Genomic DNA, 13,716 nt, shown 5'->3' with positions numbered 1-13,716 from the left:
GTTGTCGTAGTAGTCACCAATAGTTCACTGGTGAACTGGGTGCCATTGTCCGTAATGATACGGTTCGGCACTCCAAATCGGGATGTGATGCCTCTGATGAACTTGAGGGTCGAATGCTTGTCGATCTTGATGATCGGGTAAGCTTCGGGCCACTTGGTGAATTTGACGATGGCGACGTACAGATGTTGGTACCCGCCACGGGCCGCCTTGAAGGGCCCTAGGATATCCAAACCCCAGACCACGAAAGGCCAAGAGAGAGGGATGAGCTGCAGAGCCTGGGCCGGCTGATGAGTTTGCTTGGCATGGAACTGGCAAGCCTTGCATCGCCTGACGCAGTCCTGGGCATCCTGGAGAGCGGTTGGCCAGTAAAAGCCTTGCCGAAAAGCTTTATCGACCAAAATGCGCGAGGCCGAGTGGGCCCTGCATTCTCCCTCATGGGCGTCGGCGATGAGCTCGATGCCTTGCTCCCGAGAGATACACTTCAAGAGGACTCCGTTGGCACCGCACCTGTAGAGGGTCCCTTATACTAGCACATAGCGCTTGGAGATGCGCACGAGCTTTTTGGCTTCCGCGTGATCCTTAGGAAGAGTGCGATTGTCGAGGTATGCCCAGATGTCGGCCATCTAGGCGACCTGACGTGGGGGGTCGGGGTTGACCCCCTCGGGCCCCGAGGACTATGGCTCGCGAGGCGTCGGGTGGGGATTTCGGCATCAGGCACCCTCGGGGAATCCGAGCGCGCCGACGGCTGCGTGAGCCTTTCTTCAAAGGCTCCTGGGGGGAGTGGGGCTCGCGCTGACACGAGACACGATAGCTCATCAGCGACTGCGTTGTCGCGCCTGGGAACATGTCGGAGCTCGAGTCCGTCGAAATGGCGCTCCATGCGTCACACTTCACGGACGTAGGCGTCCATCTGCAGGTCGGTGCACTGGTACTCCTTGTAGACCTGGTTCACCACTAGCTGAGAATCGCCCAGGACGAGGAGGCCGCGGATGCCCATTCTTGCTGCCGCCCTTAATCCCGCGAGGAGTCCATCGTATTCCGCCATATTATTCGTTGCTCGGAAATCGAGAGGAATGACGTACTTAAGGACGTCCCTGCTTGGCGAGGTTAGTGTGACTCCGGCTCCGGCACCTTGAAGGTTCAAAGAACCATCAAAGTGCATTACCCCGATGTCGGTGTTCGGGTCCTCCCCGCCTTCGGAGGGGGAAGGGTCGAGGGGTAGGTCGGGATCGTCCATTGGTGTCCACTCAGCGACAAAGTCAGCTAGGACTTGACTTTTTATCATGTGTCGTGGTTTGAAGTGCAGATCGAACTCCGCTAGTTCGATGGCCCACTTCACAGTCCGTCCAGTACCCTCTCGGTTGTGCAGGATCTGCCCGACCGAGAGGGTAGGACGTTACCACGGAAACCCGATGCGCCTGAAAGTAATGGCGTAGCTTCCTCGAGGCCATCAGAACTGCATAAAGCATTTTCTGAGCTTGAGGGTATCGGGTTTTTGCGTCCCGTAGCGCTGAAAGTGCATCTAGGCCCCTAATGATTTTGGTGATTAATTACAATGCGATTAAAGATTACTAACATTTTTATTTAAGCAGATGTGAAGGTTGTTATGTCCTCAATGAGTTAGCGTAATGCATATCCCGCCGAATACGTTGATGTGATGTGATACGGCAAATGAGCAAACGGTATTTTGTACGTTTTCGTTTCCTTGAGTTCTAGGAAAGCCGCACTATTAAGAGGGATGATGCATTGACATACGAGGAGTGATCAAAGTGCTCAAAATCTATTTTTAAAAAGTGTTTCTCCTCAGTTTGGTGTGTTCTGGATTTTTTCGGAGTTTTCCGAAACTCATTTTCAGACTTTCCGAAAACACACAGAACCAGATTTTCGCTTCTGGAAATTTTCGGATATATCCGAAAGTGATTTTCGGACTTTCCGAAAAAGACTGCGAAGGCAAAAGTGGTTCTGTATATTTTCAGACTTGTCCGAAACTGATTTTCGGATTTTTCTGAAAATCTTTAGTAGAGTCAATTTTCGGACTTGTCCGAAAGTTATTTTCGGACTTTTCCGAGAACATCCAGAACGATGTTGTTGGTACTGGAAATTTTCGGACTTGTCCGAAAAGTTTTCGGAATGTCCGAAAAATCCTTCGTTGACATAGCTGTTGGTGCTGAGTTGGAATTTTCGGACATGTCCGAAAATCTCAATTATTGTGCACAACGGGCAGAATCTGGGCTGTGGCTATAAATAGCCCCCTCCCCTTACTTGTGAGGGCTGCTGGTTCCATTCCAATCATTTGTGCCCTTGGCTTGCTCTCTCTCTCTAGCACTTTTGAGCCTTGCTTTCTTGTTTCCCCTCTCACCCGTGTTCGATTTGGATTTGGTGTGTGTGTGAGAGTTGTGGATTCAAGTTTGTGTGAGTGCTTGTTGTTGACTTCGTGAAGATTTGTGAGCACTTGCATCATCTCCGGGAGTTATTTGCTTCATTTGTTACTCTTGGAGGTTGAGGACTCCTAGGCGGCTAGGTGTCGCTCCCGAGCCACCGATCTACTTGTGGTTGGCCGGGAGAAGTTTGTGAAGGTCGGATCTTATCTCCGAAAGGGAAGAGATACCCTTAGTGGAAGGAGGAGTGCTTAGTGCAACCTCTTGAGGAAAGGGTTAGCTAAGACCCGGCTCTTAGTGAGCTCCTCAACAGAGAGTAGAATCCCCTCAAGGATTCGAACTTCGGGAACAACCTCGTGAGCTTCATCTTTGGTGACTTCACTTCCTCCCTCTCCACTAGCTTTTCTTGTTTGAGCCGCTATAGGTCTAGTTGCTGTTTGTGCTAGCATATTCTTGTTGTAGGCAACCAGATCTAGGATTTACTTTGCTGTTTGTGCTGACTCCGAAAATTTTCGGATATATCCAAAAATTTCGGAAATATCCGAAAATTACTGCTTCCGCTTTTAGTTGTTTTTTTTAATTAGCCTATTCACCCCTCTCCCTCTAGGCCTAATTGACACTTTCAAGCGCCTCGCTGACAAAATAGCGGGCCGCTGCACCTTTCGGCGGGGTCTATCTTTGCTGTCAGGGGCGCCAGTCTCAGGGCAGTCAATTCTTGGGGCCCCAGGGGGCTTCCTCCCGCATCCGCGCAAGGGACCTCGGGGCCACCCGCCAGGGCCTCCTGCTCCCCCATGGTGGCGTCGGGGCATGCCTAGGGGCCAGGAGCATCGAGGCTCGGGCCGTCGGGAGACGAGGGGCCATCACCGATTAATGGGGCCCCTAGTCCCTTCCCATGATCGGGCTCGTCGCTTGTGGTTCACGGATGGTCTTTGTCGCACTCCACTACGAGGGGGGCACTCACCGCTTGGGGGGTCGCGGCCAAGTAGAGCAGCAGTGGTTCCTCTGGCCCCGGGGCCACTAGGACCGGAGGGGAGGTGAGGTAAGCTTTCAGCTGGTTGAGAGCTTGCTCAGCCTCCTCCATCCAAACGAACGGCCTGGAGCGGTTGAGGAGCTTGAACAGGGGTAGCGCCCTCTCTCCCAGCCTCGAGATGAAGCGACTTAGGGCAGCCATGCATCCGGTGACGCACTGCACATCCCTAAGTTTGCTTTGGGGGGGGCGCATCCTCTCTATTGCACATATCTTCTCGGGATTAGCTTCTATGCCTCGTGATGAGACTAGAAAACTGCCAACCTTGGCGGTCTTGGACGGGTCACCGCCAAGGGGTATCTCCTTGACAGGCACCTCGTCGCTCGAGGTGATCCGCTTCTTGGAGGCACATGATGTGGAGGCCTCCGGGGCTCTGCCGTCCTCCTCTGGCCGAGAGGCCGCCGCCAGGGTGTCAGCGCGCTGCTCCGCACAGACCAGGGCGATCTTCACGTCGCCGCAGATGGTGATGGGGCCGTTGGGGCCCGACATCTTCATCTGGAGGTAGGCGTAGTGGGTGGCGGCCATGAACTTCACCAACGCGGGCCTTCCCAGGACCGCGTTGTAGGGCAAATTGAGATTCGCCACATCAAAGTCTAGCCGCTCGGTGCGGAAGTTGGTACGGTCGATGAAGGTGACCAAGAGCTCGATGTGGCCCAGGGGCCACGTGTGTCCTGGCATCACGCTGATAATCGGAAGTGACGGCTGAAGCTTCATCCCCGGGGCCTTTATGGCCTCAAAGGCCGCCGGAGAGATGTTGTTCAGAGCCGCCCCACCGTCGATCAGGACGAGCTTCAGCTTGACGTTGTACACGGTGGGGGAAACCACCAATGCCAACTTCCCCCCACGGGCGAGCACCGTGGGGTGATCGCTCTGGTCGAAGGTGAGTTTCACCTCCGACCAGCGTGCCCGGCGGGCCGCCTCGTGGGTTGGCGCCACAGCGAGAAGTTCTCGCTTCATGGCCTTAAAGCTGCGGTGGGAGGCGTGAGCGTACGCCCCTCCGTCGAGCGTGGCGACGGTTTGCTGAGGAGCCTGGAACTCCAGGTCCTCGCTATCGTCATCATCATCGTGGGGGCCTTTTTCTTGGCCTCCCCTTGCCGGTTGCCAGCGGAGGTCACGGGGGCTTTGCCCTCTCGGCGATTCTGCCGCCTCTCCTCATCAGTCTTCCTGAAGCGCTCGGCCAAGTTCTTGACCGTGCGGCAATCAGCAAGACTGTGCCGGTAAGTGTTGTGGATCGAGCACCACTTGTCCGCTGAACGGCTTTCGTCGGGGGTGGTGGCGCCCGGCTTGCTGCCGGTGGCCTTCTCCTTACGCAGGGGCCTGGAGGCACCATCCACGGCAAGGACATGGCCCTCATCATCGGAGCGGGCCGACTTCCTCCTCTTTCTCTTGTCCCGCGGCTTAGAGCGGGAAGAGGGCTCGGGGGCAGCCGAAGCCGCTGCGCCTGAGCCAGAGATGTTCCAGGCCCACGCCTCCTCAAACCACCTTGTCTGCCAGCTGGAAGAGCTCGGCGGTGGTCTTGGGCTCCTTGGAGGCAATCTTCCCGAGCATGTGGTTGTGCCGCACGCCGCCCCTGAATGCATAGACGACCACGTGGGCCGGGATGCACGGGATAGTGTTGCGGACCTGGCAGAAACGTTGTATGCACGAGCAGAGGGACTCGTCGTCCTACAGGGGTGGGGGCGGGTGTGATTTTTGACCCATGGGGGAGTCAGGGCCGGGGACCCGCATTTGGGCGAGGAGGGGACGGGGGAGACATAGCCCATAGAAGGCCCAAAACAGCCCAACCCAACAAAAACTGAGATATATAAACAAAATTACTAAACCCTAATCTTATCCTCTCCCCAGCCTCCCCTATCCCCATCTACCGGTCTCCCCTCCCGTCCGCATCACGCACACAAGTGAGCGGAGGCGGCGGCGCGGCGCAGGGGGCACTGCGCACCTCTAGATCTCGCCGTCGCCGGTCGGCCTCTCCCCTCCCCTCCCCTCCTCTCCCCTCCGGGCTCCCGTCCTGTCCCCTCGACCTCTCCTTCCCGACTCCCGAGCTCGTCCCCTCCACCTCTCCCTCCGACAATGCAAACGACGCACGGGGCGGCGCACAGGCCTGGACGCCCGGTCACGCGGCAAGGACGCAGCGGCCGGCGAGGTTGCGGCAAGGGCTCGGTGGCCGGCGAGGTTGCGGCGGCCGGCGAGACAGGCAAGGGCGCGACGGTCGACGATTCATGCTATTTTTAATGGTGTGTCAATTATGTGCAATATTTGTTTTTGCCAAATTGATGATTGTCTTGTATTTTTGGTGTTGATTGGATAAAGATGCTACCCAATGCGGGGCCCCGGTCGAGTTGAGGGGCCCCGGAGAGGTCAGGGACGGGGGATAATTTGACCCCGCATCAACAATCGGGGCCAGGGGCGGGGGGTGAAGTCGGGGGTCGGGGGCGGGCGTTCTAGCCCAACCCGGCCCCACCCCGCCCCGTTGCCATCCCTAGTGTGCAGGTCCGCTTCCTCTCCCGGGCGAGGGTACGTACCCTGGAAGTTCGTAACGAACTGCTGGCACAGGTCCTCCCAGGAGTGGATGGAGTCAGGGGGCTGGGTCATGAGCCAGATCCGTGCCTGACCCTTGAGGGCCATGGGAAAATAATTTGCCATGACCCGATCGTCGCCCCCCACGGCCTCGATGATCGTAGTGTAGATTTGGAGGAACTCGGAGGGGTTGACGTTGCCGTCGTACTTCTCAGTGCGGTTCGGACGAAACTTCGGGGGCCACCGGACATTCCGGAGACTTGCCATGAAAGCCTTGCACCCTGCCTCACTGGACGGGGGCGTGGGGGGCCGGCCACCTCGTGTGGGGTGGCGCGACATTCCTGATGAGGAGGTGCCTTCCCCACGCGGGTAGCACGGTGCTTGTCCCTGCGGCGCTCGATGTTGATGCGAGCGTCCTGTTCCCCGTACAGACTGTCGTGACGCCCGTGGCTCTCCGTGGGCCTCGATGACGTCGGGACCGTCAACCACCGTGAGATCATGGCGGAACGACGGGCCCTCCTCCTGGCCGATGAGGAGAGGGTTGTAGGTGGTACGCGAAGTACCAGTGGTCGCGGGCCGGTCGCCGGCGTCGGCGGCCAGCTGTCGCGGGGCGGTGGTGACCAAGTGGGTCACGTCATCCAGCCACCGCCGGACTAGGGTTTCCGGCTCTAGAACGACCGAAGGGTGCCGCAGGAGAGCCCCCACAGCCTAGAGTGTGCCGTGGGGTGTGCCGCCATCATTGTAGTTGAGGCGGCGTCGCACCCCGGCGCGGCGTAACCTGCCCCTGTCCGCCAGCGGGGAAAGGGCTAATCCTCCGAACCGGTGGGGTCCTCCTGCCGTCCGGGACATCGACGAGGAGGGGTCGGAGAGTTCCAGCGGTGGTGGCGAGGGTCGCGACTCCCGCTACCGTCCTCACTTCCGGAAGGTGAGGGAGTATACGCCACCACCTCTTCCTCCACTACCTCAACCATGGTCGTTGAGGATGGAGGGAAACTTGGGGCGGAAGAAAAGCGGCTCCTTCACAAACGCGCGGGTTTCCCCCTACCTGGCGCGCCAGCTGTCGAGGAGTAACCCTCTCTAGCGGGAGGACATGAGACCACCCCCCTTTGTGAGTTCGACCAGGCGATAGGGCGCGAGTGATTAAGAGCCAACCTTAGCCGAAGATTTGACCAAGGTGGTCGAGAGTGACCGGGAGTGAGACCAGAGATTATACAGGTTCGGGCCGCTCGGAAGCGTAATACCCTACTTCTGTGTGTGGAACTATGCTTAAGTTCTTACAAGAGATCTTGGGCTCCTGGGAAAACCTAACTGTACTTCCCTTAGAGTTCAGGCTATCAAAAGTTGTCCCCTTGCTTGGTGGGTAAGGTCTTCCTTTTATAGTTCAAGGGGATACCACATGCACCGCCTCTATTCGTCTCATCTTTCCTGGAGGGGGTCCCTCTTCCTCGGGTTCTACTCCCGCTTATGCCTTAGACCGGAAGCAATATGGCTGCTTGCTCCGAGGTGGGTCCCAGCACCGTCTCCCATCTGACACGGGGGACATCCCCTGTCATTCCCTCATTAAACCTTGAAGACTTTTGTAGGCACATGCTACTGGGAATGCACCGGCCGTACGTGCTGAGCCCTAATGGCTGATGGGACGGGGCAAACCTGCCCTCACGCCGCCTGACATAGGGCGGGGCGTGGGTGCGCTGCCACCCGTCCTATCCATCTGCCACCGGTCACAGACCGGTCCAAGTGATTGACGCACGTCAATCACTTGGGCGGCGTCGCACGACCAGCCACGCCGATGCGCGTGCGTGGTTGGGACGCCGTTCATAAATACGCCAGCGGCGCCCCCTCCTCCACCCACTTAGCCGCCGAGTGGCAGCTGAGCGGGGGTCTCGAGGTGGCGCAACCCGTCGGGACCGAGGGGTGCGACGGGGTACCCCGAGGCCCCTAGGTGGACGTGGGGCGTCTCTCGGCTACTTACACGTGGCTAGGAGGAAGGGCTCCTCCGCTCCTTCCCCCTAACGTGGGTAACCTCGGGCCCATATCACCGACAACTATTATTTCATGTGGGTGGGTTTTATGAAAATATATCTAGGCAAATTAGATTTAATTTTTGTATTCCCCTGAGATCAAGCTATCGACATGGTTCAGTTACTTAATATTTGATCTATAACTTATATTACAAAAATTAATAATTAACCTTTTCTTTATTTGGCTTTCTGTCTTTTGCATAGATGGTTGTATGATTGATAAATAATCTATCCTTGTAAATTGTACATCTTTAATTTATTTCCCCCATTGTGACAATTTACGGTTTGGCAAGCACTAGCAACCACAATATCCATCCGGCGTATCACTGGTGGAGAAATGCTTTTTACTCCCGGTTGATAACCTCCTATAGTCCCGATTTTCCAACCGGAGTAAGAATCCGGGACAAAAGATCGCTATCTTTAGTCCCAGTTTTTTTTTCTATTTTGTATATCTCACGCCCATTATCTCAAATCATTCACAGCAACATAGTTCATCCCAAATCATTCACAGCAACATAGTTCATCCCAAATCGTTCACAACAATATAGTTCATCCCAAATCATTCACAGCAACATAGTGCATTCTCAAAATCATTCACAACAACATAGTTCATTCTCAACAGTGATCGAATCACACATTCAACACAGATCTAATCAACATAGATCGAATCATTCAACACAGATCGAATCACACATTAAAGAAAAAAGAAAAAAAAATCCGTGCAGCCGCACCGGCCTCCACCGCCTGTCGCTGCACTGGTCTCCGTGTCGGCCGTCGCCTGCCTCCACCGGGCACGGCCCTCCGTGCGAGGCCGCCGCCACCGCCTTGCCACCTCCCCTCCCGGATCTGCCGCACGAGGCCACCTTCGCCGCCGCCCGGCCGCCGCTCGGCCGCCTGAGAAGTGGGGAGGAGAGGGGAGGGGGCGGATCTGGAGGAGGAAGAGGAAGAGATGGGGTGAGTGAGGAGAGGAGAGAAGGAAGAGATAAATGTGAGGGAGGCTAGGAGATAGAACTTAGTAACTGATCGTGTGCACCTCCTCCTGATCGATCTCGCGCGCACGCCTCATCCTCTCCACACATGCCGATCTTTTTTCCTGATTGTTAAGCAACCAGGACTATACATAGAGATAATAGAGGTGTCTGACACCACCTGCCGTTTTTTAACCAGGACTAAAAATGATCTTTAGTGTTACCAACCGGGACTATAGATCAAAAAGTAGCTCTAACCTTTTGAGCCGGGACTAAAGAATATATTTAGTCCTAGTTTTTATTGCAACCGGGATTATTGTGGAATTTGGTCGACCGACCAAAGATGGTTTCTCCAGTAGTGTATGATGCAAAAGTTTTAAGAAAATCGAATTTTAGTGGTTTTTATTAACATGAATTTCTAGGATGTTAGATTATAAAAGTTTGGCCTCAATCTTATTCAAAAAGTTTGGCCTCAATCTTATTCAAAACATTAAGAATTATGGAACTGGACGGAATGGCGATCTTACACTAACTTTGAAAATAGTTTACACATACATGTGTCGTGTCTGATTAGCACTTGTGCAATTACACTTATGTTAACTAATTAATCCTTCAGTTTGTCACAACCTAAATTATCCAAACATGCTGATCAGATTAATTACGGTGCAACATTATGATCGGCGCATCAAAGTCACTACTAGAAAAAGGATTTTCCCATATGGTGAAAATGGGTTTTCGTGTGCGGGTGGGCGGCCCGCATGCACGCAGGGGTATGAGAACATCGCGATTTTTACGTGCGGGAGGCACACCCGCACGCGAAAGTCACATTTTCTCGTGCGGGGCGGTTATGTCGCCCGCATGCGAAAATAAAAATCCAAAAAAGAAAATAAAAATCACAAAAAAAAAATCGAAACCCTAGCTGCCGCCGCAGCTCGTCATCGTCGCCGCTGTCGCCGACGTAGCCGTCACCGCCGCCACAGCTTGTCTCGTCGTCGCCATCGCCATCGCGCTGCGGGGAGAGGCGGAGAGGCGCCGCGCTGCTAGATCCCAGCCACCTCATCGTCGTCGTCGCGTGGCGGATGGCGGAAGAGGTACAGCGCCACTGGATCCGGGCAACGGAGGGCGGGAGAGGGGCGCCACCGCCGAATCTGAGTGGTGGAGAGGCGTCGTGCCGCCGGATCCCAGCCACCTCGTCATCGTCGCCGTCGTCGCCGTCGCGTGGGGTACGGTGGAAGAGGGGCGTGCCGCCGGATCCGGGCGGCGGAGGGCGGGAGAGGGGCACCGCCGCCGGATCTGAGCGGTGGAGAGGCGCTGCGCCGCCGAATCCCGGCCACCTTGTCATCGTCGCTGTCGCGCGGGGGAGGGCGAAAGAGGGGTGGCGCCGCTGGATCCGGGCGGCGGAAGACCGGATCCGAGCGGCGGAGAGGCGCTGCGCTGCGCCGTCGGATCTTGGCCACCTCGGCGGCGGCGGCGGCAGCAGAGTCGTCGCCCGCGCGCTGCCGATGAGAGGAGAGGAGAGAGAGAGAGGTAGAGGTGAGGTGAGGATAAGGATGTGAGGATGGAATTTTTTTTTTGAAGTGTTGTGAGGGAAAAAGGAGCTAGGGAGGGTATTTTTCCGTGCGGTGGTCTTAAGATGCCCGCACGCGAAAACTCTTAAGATTCCGCACATAAAATGGGAGAACGATTTTCCCAGATGCGATCAGTTATGGTTTGTCTGCAATTTAAATGGGTCCCTGTCCAGGAAAATGTTTTGTGTACTAGTGAGTTTTACTTTGTTAATTATAGAATGCATGCTTTGCGTACACACGCGCGTTGTACTTGTACGTACTCCGGCAATGGGGCTCAAGAAATACGCTGGATGGAAGCACTTAGTGCATGGCTACGTCAACGCGCGAAACTTAACCTGAGCAGGTATCGGCATGCTGTCATGTACAGTGAGGCGAGCTCTTGGTGAGGCGAGCTCGGCGAAAAGACTGAACCTGAGCAGGTATCGGCATGTTGTCATGTACAGCAGACGGCAATGTCTTCATCGCACGACAACAGTGACGCCATGCGGGATGCGGCACCGACCATCCTCGGAGTATTTCGTTCTAATAATAGTCCAAACCAACGACTTGCGAAGGGAAAGGATGACTGGATGACGAAACCGACATGCATGCATTGATGAACCAGTCCAAACCGATCTGGTGTAGTACAATATATGACGGGGTACGTAAATCATTAGCCAAGGCCAACACTACAAGGACGTTTCCCTCCTCCTCCCGCATCGCCCTCCCCAGGTGACTCGGGAGGCGACACCGCCAACTTCCTCCTCCTCCCCTGCCTCGCCGCCGCATGAGCGGGTGCCGGCAAAGCCGTGCGGCCGCAAGGACAGCGGCGACGGGGCCTTGTCTCACCCTCCACGCGCTCAGCGGCCAGGGGCGTTGCTCGGAGCGGCAGAATTGGTGGCCAGATCCAGGCCGGGCCCAGCCGGATCTGGCGGAGGGGTCACTGGCGGCGGGGAGTGAAGGTGACGGCGGCGACGCCTGGTGGCGGACGTGGCAGCGTGGGGTTTGGCGGCGACGGTGGCGGAGTCCCCCAGATCCGCGCCAACTCGGTCGGACCTGGATGGCGGCTAGCGGCTGGCGGTCGCGGATGTGGCAGCGGTTGGCGATGGCGGCTGGCGACGGCGGCGGTGGCTATGGTGGCGGTGTTGTGGTGGATGCTGACTGCTGAGGTGGTGGATGGCGAAGAGGCAGCGAATGTGATTGCGGCGGCGGTGGCTGGCGACGACGGCTGGAGACACCGAGACGGCGGCAGCGACGGACGTCGGCTGCGGCAATGAAGGTGGCGGTGGAGGCGGCGTCTGGCGGCTGGCGACGTCGGCGGATGCGGCAGCGGCTGGCGACATCGTGCAGATGGTTGCCGGCGGCAGCAAGTGGAGGCGGGGAAGGAGTGATGTGACCATGGCTACTACGGATACAACCATTGTTCACATCATGGATGAACAACAAGATATCAAGTTCAAGTCCTCCAAGTGCTAGGATCCAATTCGGCCACCTGCTACACTGCTGACTTCAAACAGCCACCGAATCTGCATACGACCTCCGTTTTTGACCCGTGAGTACTTGATGGAAAGCTCTCGGAGTCCTCTTTCCAACGGATCTAGCCACATCACCAAATTCCACCCTAGCCATCTGCAAATAAAGAAACAAGGTGCTGTAACACCTGTCATGGGCCTTTGGGCTTGTAACTTTGTTTGGAACCCCGGCCCATGTGGGACCCATGTTGGGGGCGCCCCAACCAGGTGGAGCACGACCCTAGGCACCCTAGGTCGTCCTCCCACATCCATAAATAGCTAGGTACCACTTCAGGGTTTCTCGGGTTTTGTTTAGATTAAAGTTTAGCTTCGCTACTTTGCCGTGTAATCCCGTGATCGGTTAGATCGACGGTTTGCTCGTTACGGAACCCCAATTTATCATTTGTATTGAATTCCTATCTGCAATTCAGATTGCTTTTATCTTGTTCTTGCTTGTTTCTTCTATTTGCTTACAGGAATAAGGTTGATCTGCACCGGCAAGATCAACAACCCACGGAGAGGTGTATCGATCGCTAAGACGCAATACAACAACGTCTTGTACGGTTGTAGTCGGGTCGTCAACGTTTCTCCCAAAGTGTAGTTATCTACAACTCACCGAAAGATCGGGCCACGGAGATGATGTGACCATGGCTACTACGGATACAACCATTGCTCACATCAAGGAGTCGGGCAGCGGAGAAGGAGAAGACTAGGTGTGGGTGCGGACGCGATGTCGTCGGCTGGAAACGGGCGATGACAGACGACGGGCGCTTAGCCGAGGAGGCGTGACAGACGACCGCACTTGGCCGGCATGGCGGCGGCTAGAGGAGGGGTCAGAGGTTGGCACGATGCTTTGAGGCGTGACAGGTAGCAGCGGAGCGTTACGACGCGAGGTGGCGCGGCCGGCGGCAGTGGAGGTCGGCTTGGCGTGAGGAGGTGCAGCCGGTGGCTGGAGGCCGGCTTGGCGCGGTTGGTGGCGGAGGAGGCGGGCAAGGCGCGACGAGGCGTTGCCGGCGGTGGAGGAGGCGAGCACGGTGCGACGAGGAGGAGCTTCCGGTGGGTTCGGTTTGGTCTACGGCGCAAGAAGGCTGGCTGGTGAGGGCGCCGGTGCAGTGGTCCCACGTGCCGGCAGAAGTTTGACAGTGGTGGGGCATCGTGCCAGCCGTGGACTCGCAGGTGGTGAGTGGCGGGTGAAAACCCAGCCTGGTCTCGCCCTGGTCGGCAACGATGACGTTCGAAGCGTCATTCCCCTCCTAAGGGCGTTGTCATGCCGTCTCATCCCTCAAGTGTGGATGTCAGGCGAAAGCCCAGTCTCGGTTCTCTTTGAAACCTTGACGGACGGCGGCGGTGGTATTTTCCGTCGCTTCTCTTCTTGAAGACGTTGTTTAGACATCCCTTAGCCGAAACCCCCCAACCAATTGATGCAAGCTCGCTCTAGATTTCATCCTCTTGTTGCGGTGTGCTAGACACTACAAGTTGGCCACGTCGGAGGGCCTAGGGGGAGATGTGTTCTATTCTTCTCTCTCACCCTCTCTCCCTAACTCCTGAAGTCTTGGATAGAGTGGGTTTGTGTTGACTGTAAGGGTTGGGTTTTGGGCGATCTCGGCCATGTTTCGTTGTCAGCCTAGCAGCGATCGATCACGCTTAGCAACGGCCGGTCCGGTGCTATCCTTCTCTTGGACCTGTGTGTTGGCGCTGCCGGTGTGTGGGTGGTGGTATACTTTTTTCCTTTTCCTAGTTACGACTT

Source organism: Oryza sativa, chromosome 9, assembly GCF_034140825.1.
Source record: "Oryza sativa Japonica Group chromosome 9, ASM3414082v1".
Classification (NCBI taxonomy): Eukaryota; Viridiplantae; Streptophyta; class Magnoliopsida; order Poales; family Poaceae; genus Oryza; species Oryza sativa.
This window is presented reverse-complemented; position numbering follows the sequence as displayed.